The sequence below is a fragment of the Phyllopteryx taeniolatus genome, chromosome 2 (assembly GCF_024500385.1).
Source record: "Phyllopteryx taeniolatus isolate TA_2022b chromosome 2, UOR_Ptae_1.2, whole genome shotgun sequence".
Lineage (NCBI taxonomy): Eukaryota > Metazoa > Chordata > Actinopteri > Syngnathiformes > Syngnathidae > Phyllopteryx > Phyllopteryx taeniolatus.
Genome location: NC_084503.1, coordinates 14,449,618 through 14,462,650, shown reverse-complemented (window position 1 = coordinate 14,462,650; position 13,033 = coordinate 14,449,618). Strand labels below are relative to the sequence as shown.

The 13,033-nt window shown below is 42.0% G+C and overlaps 1 long non-coding RNA gene across 1 annotated transcript in view; it reads left to right on the top strand.

Annotated features, from left to right (window-relative positions):
* LOC133472000 (uncharacterized) overlaps positions 1-13,033 on the top strand; it is a 45,766-nt gene that overhangs the window by 29,460 nt on the left and 3,273 nt on the right. Inside the window, exon 2 of the long non-coding RNA XR_009786521.1 lies at positions 8,610-8,756. This is a non-coding gene — a long non-coding RNA (uncharacterized LOC133472000). The remainder of the gene's footprint in view (positions 1-8,609; positions 8,757-13,033) is intronic.

The window sequence follows — 13,033 nt, the reverse complement described above, 5'->3', positions numbered from 1 at the left end:
GAAGTATTTCAAAATACGAGAAATTGTCTTGTTAAGATAAAGATTTTATCACCCCAACAAATAACACTCCTGTGTTTTTTCTGAATATTAATTTTGTACATAAATGTGCATGATTCAAAATTCTTCACATTAGTATCGAAGAGGTCAAGATACCAGGTACGACTCAGTACAACCAGGGAAATATTTAATAGACAGACTGTTAGCCTAGTAGAATACTGTATGTCAGGATTATAAATGGTGGATGGAATGATCTCAAGAGTTCTGAACTGCTGAAGTGTGGCACAGGGTGAAGATACATTTATCAAACAATGGCAGAGGAGATCAGATAGGCTGGAGGAGACACTAGAGGTAGACAGGTAAGTACAGTGGACAGTGGTGCTTTGTGATATGCCAGGTGGGTGGGTGAAGTAGTAGTGTACAATCCAAATCCAATTTCCAATCCAGGTCAAAAAGACAGCACTCGGTTATCTATCTTGAATTTCCAATAAAAAAAAAATCAAAATCTTGTACAGGTACTTTCCATTGTAAAAAAACAACAACAACAAAAACAAGAAGGCATGCAGGCGAGACTTACAGTCCAAACCCAGTCAGGTGGCAGGCGGATGCAGAGGTAGGGTAAAACAGTCAGAGTCCAAGAACAGATTGGTCCAGATGCAGGTTCAGGTTCAAAGGGATGGAGTGACAATCTGGCACTGAGGGGAAGGGCAGTGCTGGCTATGTAGAGCAGTGTTTCCCAGGGGTATGCGAGCACATTGCAGGGGGTAAACAGGAAACAGGCTAGGACAGGTGTCACAGAATACATGTACCAGCGTTACGTATTCAGGATAACAAAAAAAAAAAAAAGTAACTGCAATCCGGTATAGTTACTGAAAAAAAGACGTAATCAGATTCCAGGTACCTTTATTAAAAATGTGGAATATTTTGCAGGATTGCATTTTTAATGCAGAGAGAGAGAGGCTGGTTGTTGATTTGAGCACTCGTCCTGCTTTCTCACTGGCGGGGCGAGCAACCTTGTCAGGAGTTTAGCAGTGCAACAAGTGGATAAATGGTGACAACATGGCTAAATGGACTGTAGCCATCACGGCCACTGGCTGAATGGCCGTGTTGCCTTCCCAAAAGTGGCTTGTTTAAAAGCAAAGGAATGGACGGTGATTCTGGAGCGTATTCAGTGGAGGACTTATTCATTTTGGATAACATTTACAAAGGAAAATGAGGTGTCAAAGTCATTCGGACTGTTGCTGACTTTGGCTATGGGGGAGCTAGTGTAGCGAGCTAGCCCAGAAGCCCGCAGCTAAATTGAAATTTCATTCTGACTATCCTGTAACTAATCACTCACTGCTTTACTATTAAAACATCGTATTACCACAGCTAAACCTGTCACTGTGAATAAAAAAATATTTTCCTGACGTCACGTATTGTCATATATCATAATTACGAGTGTGTGTGTGTTTGAGTGTGTGTGTATGTGTGTGCGTGCGTGTGTAAACCTTAATCTGTCATTTTTTTTCCATTTCACACCGAGTGTTTCGCTCATGTGAAAAGCTTTTAATAACTGTTATGAAGGTGATGAATGTAATTTCCCTCATGGGATGAATAAAGTATATCTATCTATCTATCTATCTATCTATCTATCTATCTATCTATCTATCTATCTATCTATCTATCTCTCTCTCTCTCTCTCTCTCTCTCTCTCTCTCTCTCTCTCTCTCTCTCTCTCTCTCTCTCTCTCTCTCTCTCTCTCTCTCTATCTACAGTGGGGAAAAAAAGTACTTAGTCAGCCACCAATCGTGCAAGTTCTCCCACTTAAAAATATGAGAGAGGCCTGTAATTTTCATCATAGGTGTACCTCACCTATGAGAGACAAAATGAGAAAAAAAAAATCCAGAAATCACATGGTATGATTTTTAAAGAATGTATTACCAAATTATGTGGAAAATAAGTATTTGGTCACCTAAAAACAAGCAAGATTTCTGGCTCTCACAGACCTGTAACGTCTTCTTTCAGAGGCTCCTCTGTCCTCCATTCGTAACCTGTATTAATGGCACCTGCTTGAACTTGTTATCAGTATAAAAGACACCTGTCCACAAACTCAAACACTCACACTCCAAACTCTACTATGACCAAGGCCAAAGAGCTGTCAAAGGACACCAGAAACAAAATTGTAGACCTGCACCAGGCTGGGAAGACCTGCATATCTGATCTGCAATAGGTACAAGAGCACTGATAATCTCAATCAATGCAAACGAGAACTAGCAGACATTCCAAAAACTACTACTCATGCACTCACTGTAGTAGTCTCGCCACGCTGCACTATTTGCATATCTGTTGTTGACCAATACTGGCCACTCATGCCAGAGTAGCATTTGCCCCATTTACACACTGACTGAGGAGTATCTGCAACATTTGCACAATCAACATTGTCCCAGATTATCGCACTACTAGTCACTTTAAACTGCATACACTCCTTGAAGTCTCGGCGCCCTTTGCACAATGGTCATTGCTCTGGACTATTGCAAGATTAGTCATTTGAACTGCTATAAGTGCTAGAGGACTCTGCATCTTTTTGCACAATTGTCAAAAAAATAATAACAAATGTACCGGCATTATGAGATAACTAGCAACCCTTTATTGCTCGGTGACTGTTTTTCTCAACGTCTTTATGTCTCAAAAGTGTTCTCTTTCAATTTACTGTCTGTTGTCATACTAGAGAGGCTCCAACTACCGGAGACAAATTCCTTGTGTGTTTTTTTTGGACATAGTTGGCAAATAAAGATGATTCAGATTCTGATTCTGATGACAATGATCAGAATCAGAATCATCTTTATTTGCCAAGTATGTCCAAAACACACAAGGAATTTGTCTCCGGTAGTTGGAGCCGCTCTAGTACAACAGACAGTCAATTTACAGAACACTTTGGAGACATAAAGACATTGACAAAAAACAATTGTGCAAAAAGATGCAGAGTCCTCTAGCACTTAGAGCAGTTCGAATGGCTAATATCGCAATAGTCCGGTGCACTGAGACTTCAAGGAGTGTATGCCGTTTAAAGTGACGAGTAGTGCGATAATCTGGGACAATGGTTGTGCAAATGTTACAGATACTCCTCAATCAGTGTGCAAATGGAGCAGATGCTACTCTGGCATGAGTGGCCAGTATATGTAAATAGTGCAGCATGGCGAGACAACTACAGTGAGTGCACGAGTAATACATAATTGGCCCCACAGAAATGTGACAACGAACTCAAGTCAAAAAATTGCCAGCTTGTTGTAATGGAATTATAGGTTAGCTGTTTAAGAAGTTGATTGCAAGAGGGAAGAAGCTGTTGGAATGTCTAGTAGTTCTAGTTTGCATTGATCGGTAGCGCCTACCTGAGGGAAGGAGCTCGAAGAGCTGGTGACCGGGGTGCGGAGGGTCCGAGAGGATTTTGCACGCCCTTGTCTTGTGTTCTGGCAGCGTGCAAGTCCTCAAGGGTGGGTAGGGGGGTACCGACAATCCTTTCAGCAGTTTTGATTGTCCGTTGCAGTCGGAGTTTGTCCTTTTTGTAGCAGCACCAAACCAGACTGTGATGGAAGAACACAGGACTGATTCGATGACCGCGGTGTAGAACTGTCTCAGCAGCTCCGGTGGCAGGCCGTGCTTTCTCAGAAGCCGCAGGAAGTACATCCTCTGCTGGGCCTTTTTGAGGACGGAGTTGATGTTGATCGCCCACTTCAGGTCCTGAGAGATTGTAATTCCCAGGAACTTGAAGGTCTCGACGGTTGACACAAGGCAGCTGGACAACGTGAGGGGCAGCTGTGGCGAAGGATGCCTCCTGAAGTCCACGATCATCTCTACAGTCTTGAGCGTGTTCAGCTCCAGGTTGTGTCGGCCGCACCACAGCTCCAGCCGCTCCGCTTCCTGTTGATATGCAGACTCGTCACCGTCCTTGATGAGGCCGATGACAGTGGTGTCATCTGCAAACTTCAGGAGTTTGACAGTCGGGTTCGCTGAGGTGCAGTCGTTCGTGGTGAGAGAGAAGAGCAGCGGAGAGAGGACACAACCTTGGGGCGCCCTAGTGCTGATGCTGCGTGTGGATGAGGTGGCCTCCCCCAGCCTGACTTGCTGTGTCCTGCCCGTCAGAAAGCTATAAATCCACTGGCAGATGGCAGGTGAGACGCTGAGCTGGAGAAGCTTGGATGAAAGGAGTTCAGGGATGATGGTGTTGAACGCTGAGGTGAAGTCCACGAACAGGATCCTCGCGTAGGTCCCTGCACTGTCGAGGTGTTCTAGGATGAAGTGCAGTCCCATGTTGACTGCATCATCCGCAGATCTGTTCGCTTGGTAGGCAAACTGCAGGGGGTCCAGCAGGGGACCTGTGACACTCTTGAGGTGGTCCAGCACGAGACGTTCAAAGGACTTCATGACCACAGATGTCAAAGCGACAGGCCTGTAGTCATTCAGACCCGAGATTGCAGGTTTCTTGGGGACTGGAATGATGGTGGAGCATTTGAAACAGGATGGAACTTCGCACATTTCCAGAGATCTGTTGAAGATCTGAGATCCCAGACACACCGCCCGGGCAACGAAGGAGTGGCTTCGTAAGAAGCATTTCAAGGTCCTGGAGTGCCTAGCCAGTGTCTAGATCTCAACCCCATAGAAAAGGGAGTTGAAAGTCTGTGTTGCCCAGTGACAGCCCCAAAACATCACTGCTATAGAGGACATCTGCATGGAGGAATGGGACGAAATACCAGCAACAGTGTGTGAAAACGTGAAGACTTACAGAAAACATTTGACCTCTGTCATTGCCAACAAAGGGTATATAACAAAGTATTGAGATGGACTTTTGTTATTGACCAAATACTTATTTCCCACCATAATTTGCTAATACATTCTTTAAAAATCATACATTGTGATTTTCTGTATTTTTTTTTCTCATTTTGTCTCTCATAGGTGAGCTATACCTATGATAAAAAATTACAGGCCTCTCTCATCTTTTTAAGTGGGAGAGCTTGCGCAATTGATGGCTGACTAAATACTTTTTTGCCCCACAGTATCTATCTAAGAAAGGTGTTGCCTTCTGGGACAGTTTGAAAACAACTCATCCTTCCTCATTCCTCATGCAACTAAGCAATTGTTTCACATCCTTAAATCCATCCACTTACTCTGGATTCAGGAGAGGGTTCATACAACACTCGGTAAATGTTATGAGGTATCCAGTATATAACAAAGGCAGGTTTATTATTCATTTTGATTTCATATTTTTTACACGACTTAATTTTAGGCAACATATTTTTTAATTTTTTTTAACGATCCATTTGAGTTAAAAACAAGACAATGCCGTAGAATTAAATGTTCAAATTAAGGAGATGAAATAAACATTATTTTTGTTCAATAATCAGTTGTGTTAATTACTGCTTTTAGAGGATCATCAGCACGTATGAGTGGCGAGGTACTCATGGTATGACAAAATTGTTCAGGGGGTGCACAAGACAAAAAAGGTTTGGGAACCACTGATGTAGAGCATAGAACAGATGAAAACAATGTGGCCGCTAATGGCGAATGTAAAGCTGAGACACAAAAAATAGATCATAGGACATGAATCTTCAAAATAAACAGATGAACAGGAAATGAGCAGAATATGACAGAAGATCAATGGCTTGTTATCAGAAGCAATCCTACAAATGTAAGGTAAACGACTGAGCCTTTATGACACTTACTATTCATTCTGAATAAGACCAATCTTGAACTTCCTCTATGTAAACTCCATAAGAAATGAGCCTGCAGTTCGATGTTGCTAGGAACATATTTATGGCTTTGTCCTTACATTTGAATGTACTGTATTCCACGTTATTCTGCATACAGTTCAGGGTTTACGATGAATAAAGTGCTTTTGTTTTCGTAAAATTTACAAATAAACACGTCTAATGACGGAGTCCAGACCAAGATTAAAACACTCACCAAAAGCCATACGTCTGCTTTAAAGTTAACCACTTGAGCATACGGCCGGATGACGCAACAGTCGGCCAAGCACAGCTTTTGAGGCTTATGAGCACAGCGCGAGCTGGCAACCGTGCATCTTGATAAAACGTACAATTTAATATGTGTTTCCTTCATAATAAACAACAGTCAGAGGAAAACACCACTAACGTTTCGATCATATACATAATATTCAAACAAGAGTGACGACTGAGACCTTACTCTTTCTGTTGCCAGTACCACCAAACCAATTCATGAGACAAGCAAGCAGAAACTGTTAACAAACTTACCTTCCAAGTTGCACAGATACGTTGAGATGTAAAACTTGAAATAAATAAATAGCAATTTCAACAGACAGGAAAGAACTTTGCTGTGCTTGATCCCGACATGTTAACACAGAAGTTGGAAGTGCCGCTTCCATAGAGACAGAGCAGAGATGCTGTATGTGGACATCCATTGAGAGGGTATATTTTGATGTGTAGACATCTGTGGAGACCAAGGTGTGGACAGTCAGAAGTTACAGTACATCCAGGGGTATGAAGGCTGGAATATTCCACCCTGCCGTGGCCCTGTCTCTTGCATTTAACAGGAGTTTACTGCACATGTCGAACTTTCTAACGAAAGTTAATGGGGAAAGAAACAGTATCTGCATCCCAGAGTGGATGTTGTGTCACTAAAACAGACAACAGAGATGAATGAAACAACTTTACTCATCATTACCAATATACTATTTATCCTGATGATCTAAAAGTAGATAAATATATATTTTGAAATATTTTTATTTTACAATCAATATTAAATGTTTTTTGTCTTTGAGAAATAAAATACAAAATTGGGTGACAACCAAGTGTGGTAGGGTGGCACCTTAGTGCCCTCTATTGACCAGTCGCCACTTATTTAGGGCCTAAAACAGACTCTTCGGGAACCCCAGAAATTACATTTCATTGGTTAGATTTTACAATGTTAAATTGTACATATTGTATTGCTATCAATAGATCATCCAGGTAACTTTTCATCCACATGGATGCCAAACCTCTTATACCGCATCTCTGTAATTTATTCAATAATGTACTATGAATAATAGTGTCAGATGTTTTTTAAAGTGTATAAAAACACCAACAGTAAATTCTTGATCTCTTCTAGCCATATTCCTTCAAAAAGTTACATTACTGCATTGAGGTGGTTCTTTTTTTCTCAAAAGGCATTTAGTTTCTTACTTAAAAGATTTTGTTTACCAATGAATTTATGAAGTCAACAAAGTGTTTGTCTGTGTACATATTTTGTTTTTAATTATGTTTAATAATTATGTTTTTTTTTTTAGAATATTATATATTTATATTTTGGAATATATTCCGCTGGGACGTCACGGGGCTTTCACTGGTAATCAAAAGGGGCTACGTTAATGAAGAACACTGTAAGAGGACTATAAATTCAACAATATATTTAATATTGGCGGCACGGTGGCCGACTGGTTAGAGCGTCAGCCTCACAGTTCTGAGGACCCGGGTTAAATCCCCCGGCCCCGCCTGTGTGGAGTTTGCATGTTCTCCCCGTGCCTGCGTGGGTTTTCTCCGGGCACTCCGGTTTCCTCCCACATCCCAAAAACATGCATTAATTGGAGACTCTAAATTGCCCGTAGGTGTGAATGTGAGTGCGGATGGTTGTTTGTTTGTATGTGCCCTGCGATTGGCTGGCAACCAGTTCAGGGTGTACCCCGCCTCCTGCCCGATGACAGTTGGGATAGGCTCCAGCATGCCCGCGACCCGAGTGAGGAGAAGCGGCTCAGAAAATGGATGGATATTTAATATTGTTGTTTTCATAGTTGTGGAATTGCACTGTATCTTACTAAGAGGTGTTTTTGATGTTTTAACGCTCCTAAATAACGTAATCAACACACAACAGCTCAAAACAGAGCAATTAGATTTTACTGAGCATAATCTACACACATTACACATCTTATTCTGTATTTCAGGTTTATCTAATTGTGTGCCCAGTAAATGTTTTATGTATCTGACTCCGATTACATCCACCACATCAAATACAACAGACAAGCATTGATTTTGGCATTTCTCACCGCTGGAAGCACTGAAACCACAGAGAAGCATCATTATTCAGAGGGTTTACTTTATTTGACATGCGCTGCGTTCATGACAAAATAACAGGACACACTAAATTTCCCTTAACTGCTGTCCTTGCACTCCTCATTGCCCAAAGAATTTGCATCTGTCACCCTCCATGCTTTTAGGATTGCAGAGCTGCAGGTTCATGCGAGGAAGTAAAACTGCCAGGAACATTACCAGATTAAAGATAAAACACTGCAACCATTTTGGGAGGCTCTATTTTTGTGTTTATGCTAATATTCCTAATTATAATATCTAAAAAATGTTGGCCTGCATGTGAATTTGCAGGACATTTACAATCCCCAATTCCGATGAAGTTTGGACATATGTTTTACACAGTGCGTGTACAAAATGTGTTTCCTAGCTTTGAATAAGTTTAGGTTTAATAAGCAGTAATCAAATTTACAATGAGAATATTTCAGAAAAAAAAATAACGTTTATCAGTTTGAACATAAAATATCTTGTCTTTGTAGTGTATTGAATTGAATATAGGTTGAAAAGGATTTGCAAATAACTGTATTCTGTTTGGCACAGTGACCTACTGGTTAGCACATCTGCCTCACAGTTCTGAGGACCTGGGTTCAAATCTGGCCTCACCTGTGTGGAGTTTGCATGTTCTCGCCGTGCCTTCATGGGTTTTCTCCAGGTACAGTTTCCTCCCACATCCCAAAAACATGCATGGTAAGTTAATTGAAGACTACAAAGTTGTCCGTAGGTGTGAATGTGAGTGCGAATGGTTGTGTGTTTATATGTGCCCTGCGATTGGGTGGCGACCAGTTCAGGCTGTACCCCACCTCTCGCCCAGAGTAAATTGAGATAAGCGCCAGTACGCCCGCGACCCTCGTGAGGATAAGCAGTATGGAAAAATGGATGGATGCATCCTGTTTATTTACAGTATGGTTTACACACCGTCCCAACTTCGGGTTTGTATAAGGATGTCATTCAACAGCCGTGGCCCAATGGTTAAGATCATCGCCTGCCACCGTGGGGGACCTAGGTTCAAAACCCCGACTGGACCATCCGCCAACATCCCCTGGACTCACGGCTGTGGTGTCCTTGAGCAAGACACTGATACCCCGAAATGCTCCCCGGGCGCTTCAGCTGCCCCCTGCTCCAGTGTGTTCCACTAACGTGTATGTGTTCACTGTGATGGGTTAAATGCAGAGAACAAATTTCGTGTGCATGCATGCATGTTCATGACAATAAAAGATGATTCTTCTTCTTCTTCTTCTTCTTTAGTGGCGACCTGAAATAATAAATACAAATAATTTAGTCTGAATAGTTGAGTTGAGCCGGCACAGTGATCGACTGGTTACATCTGCCTAACAGTTCTGGGGACTGGGGTTCAAATCCCGGCCCCGCCTGTTTCCTGTTTGGAGTTTGCATGTTCTCCCCGTGCCTGTGTGGGTTTTCTCCGGGTACTCCGGTTTCCTCCCACATCCCAAAAACATGCGTGGTAGGTTGATTGTACACTCTAAATTACCCGTAGGTGTGAATGTGAGTGCGACTGGTTGTTTGTTTCTATGTGCCCTCCGATTGGCTGGCGACCGGTTCAGGGTGTACCCTGCCTCTCGCCCGAAGATAGCTGGGATAGGCTCCAGTAGCCCGCGACCCTTGTGAGGATAAGCGGTAATTAAAATGGATGGATGGATAGTTGAGTTGAGCAGCACATGTCAAAAGTATAAATGGAAGTGGAGGAACTTTAGAAACTGTGGGATTGTTGAATTGTTATTTTTACAAAAATTCCCCAATATCTGTTGAGTCACAAATATATTTTACTTTTCTATCAATGTTAAAACTTTCTCAGTAAAGATTGGCTTCACATTAAAATGTTAAATCATCCTGTTGCCTCAAGGAGCAAAAATTTTTTTGCCTTCGTCACAGCTAATTCTCTTCCTGACTTGTTTTCCTTTAATCCACAAAAGGGCTTTAGTGTAATATGCGTACACACAAAAATGCCACTTCAATTATCTGAAACTGTTGTAATGAGAGGAATGCAATGTCCATTAAGGTTCATCCTCCCACAGTATTTACTTTAAATGTTTCTTTAGAAATTAAAAAAAAAAAAAAAAAAAAAGACATTGGTTTCACGTTCCTTTGTATCCTCTCACAGGGTTTTCCAAAGCCTGCAAATTATGCTGCTTATTATTATTCAGTGACACGTCTAAAACACAATTTTCGTTGAACTCCGTAATAGCCATTAGGTTAATCATTGTTATAAACAGGGTTCCTCCACAAGTATGGAAAGTATGGAAAAGTATGGAATTTGATTTCATAAATTTCCAGGCAAGAAAAGTATGGAAAATGGAAACTATTATATAGAAAAATATACATTTTTCCAAGACTGTTACAACAGCTCTATTTTCTCAAACAAACAAACCAAAAAATGAATATCTAAAAAAAATCGATAGTACATCAATCTGTGTTTTGTTAAGGCGCTTGCAAGCTCAGCTACAATGTGTGAGAGCAGACAGTATTATACCATGGTCTCGATTTTGATTGGCTCAGAAAATTCCATCATTGTTCATTATACTGTAAGCTGATAATGTACACCTTTCGAACATCTCAAGTAGTTCCTGTTATAACATAATGAAATTGTTCCAAATAATGCACAGCACCCTTAGCCATTAGATTATACGAGCAAACATAGCAACCTGACACAGTCCGATTTTTTGATGAGTAAAAGTAAAGTACTCTGAGGACAGAAATCAGAAAATTTAAAACAATAGTGAGGGATTTAATCATTTACAATATTTGATGTTTCGAACACCTTTAATGACTGGGATGCTGCTGACGAACAGATGGAAAAATGAAGAGACAAGGGACCCAAAGAGTTAACTCAGTAAGATTTAAATCAACTTGCATATAAGAAGGATGAAATCAATGTTAAGAAAACAACAAAATAGACGATTAAAACGCCAACACACTTCCTGCAACAAAATCTGACAAATACGAACTCAACACTTCACCTTTGATGTTTTGAGTGATACCATAAGCCAATTCTATGCCTCCATCCAGTCAACCAAGACCAACAGACCAACATTTCCTTTCGGTTTGTCCCATTAGGGGTCGCCACAGCAGCTCATCCTTTTCCACTAAAGCCTTTCTCCTGCATCCTCCTCTCTTAACACCAACTCCCCTCATGTCTTCCCTCACGACATCTATCAACCTATTCTTTGGTCTTCCTCGAGCTCTCTTGCCTGGCAGCTCCATCCTCATCAACCTTCTACCAATATACTCACTATTTCTCCTCTGGACGCGTCCAAACCATCGAAGTCTGCTCTCTCTAACTTTGTCTCCAAAACATTGAACCTTGGCTGTCCCTCTGATGAGCTCATTTCTAATTTTATCTAACCTGGTGACTCCGAGAGTGAACCTCAAAATCTTCAGCTCTGCTTCCTGTTGTCTCTTCAGTGCCCATGTCTCTAAGCTGTAGATCATGCTCCCTACTTTCACTGCAGATCACAATGCCATCTTCGAACATCATGGTCCATGGGGATTCCAGTCTAACCTCATCTGTCAGCTTATCCATCACCACTGCAAACAGGAAGGGGCTCAGGGCTGATCCCTGATGCAGTCCCACCTTCACCTTAACAGCACACCTCACCACTGTTCTGATGCCCTCATACATGTCCTGTACTATTCTAACATAGTTCTCTGCCACTCCAGACTTCTGCATGCAGTACCACAGTTCCTCTCTGGGTACTCTGTCATAGGCTTTCTCTAGATCTACAAAGACACAATGTAGCTCCTTCTGACCTTCTCTGTACTTCTCCATCGACACTCGCAAGGGAAATAATGCATCTTTGGTACTCCATCTAGGCAAGAAACCATACTGTTGCTCGCAAATATTCACTTCTGTCCGAAGTCTAGCCTCCACTACTCTTTCCCATCACTTCATTGTGTGCCTCATCAACTGTATTCCTCTATAGTTCCCACAGCTCTGCACATCACCCTTGTTCTTAAAAATGGACACCAGCACACTTTTCCTCCATTCCTCAGGAATCTTCTCACCCACTAGAATTATGTTGAGCAACCTGGTCAAAAACTTTGAGATGCTTCCATACCTCCACAGGCATGTCACCAGGACCAGCTGCCTTTTCATTTTTCATCCTCTTTCGTGCCTTTCTAACTTCTCCCTGACTAATCATTGCTACTTCCTGGTTCACCTGGTTCTCTTCTACTCTTCCTTCTCTCTCATTTTCCTCATTCATCAACTCCTCATAGTATTCTTTCCATCTACCCAGCACACTACTGGGACCAGGCAACACATTTCCATCCCTCGCCTTAATCACCCTAACCTGCTGCACATCCTTCCCATCTCTATACCTCTGTCTGGCCAACCTGTAGAGATCATTTTCTCCTTCTTTAGTGTCCAACCTGGCATACATGTCATCATATGCCGCTTGTTTGGCCTTTGCAACTTCTACCTTAACCCTACGTCGCATCTCCATGTATTCCTTTCTCCTCTACGCAGTCCTCTCAGTGTCCCACTTCTTAGCTAACATCTTTCCTTGTTTGATTTCCTGTACTCTGAGGTTCCACCGCCAAGTCTCCTTATCCCTTTTCCTACTAGAAGATACACAAAGTACTCTCCTGCCTGTCTGTCTGATCACTTTAGTTCCAGTGGTCCTGTTTTCTGGAGGCTCTTCCTGTCCTCCTGCCTTTGTCTTGTTAATCTTGCTCCCCACCACCAGTCATTTTTCACACCACTGCGCTATGCTGTCTCGCCACGCTCTCCCCTACAACTACCTTTCAGTCAGTAACCTTCAAATTACATCGTCTGCACAAGATGTAATCCACCAGCGTGCTTCTACCTTCACTCTTGTAGGTCAGCCTATGTCCCTGCCTCTTCAGGAAGAAGGTGTTCACTACAGCCATTTCCATCCTTTTTGCAAAGTCTACCACCATCTGTCCCTCCAAGTTCCATTCCTGTATGCCAAATTTATCCATCACTT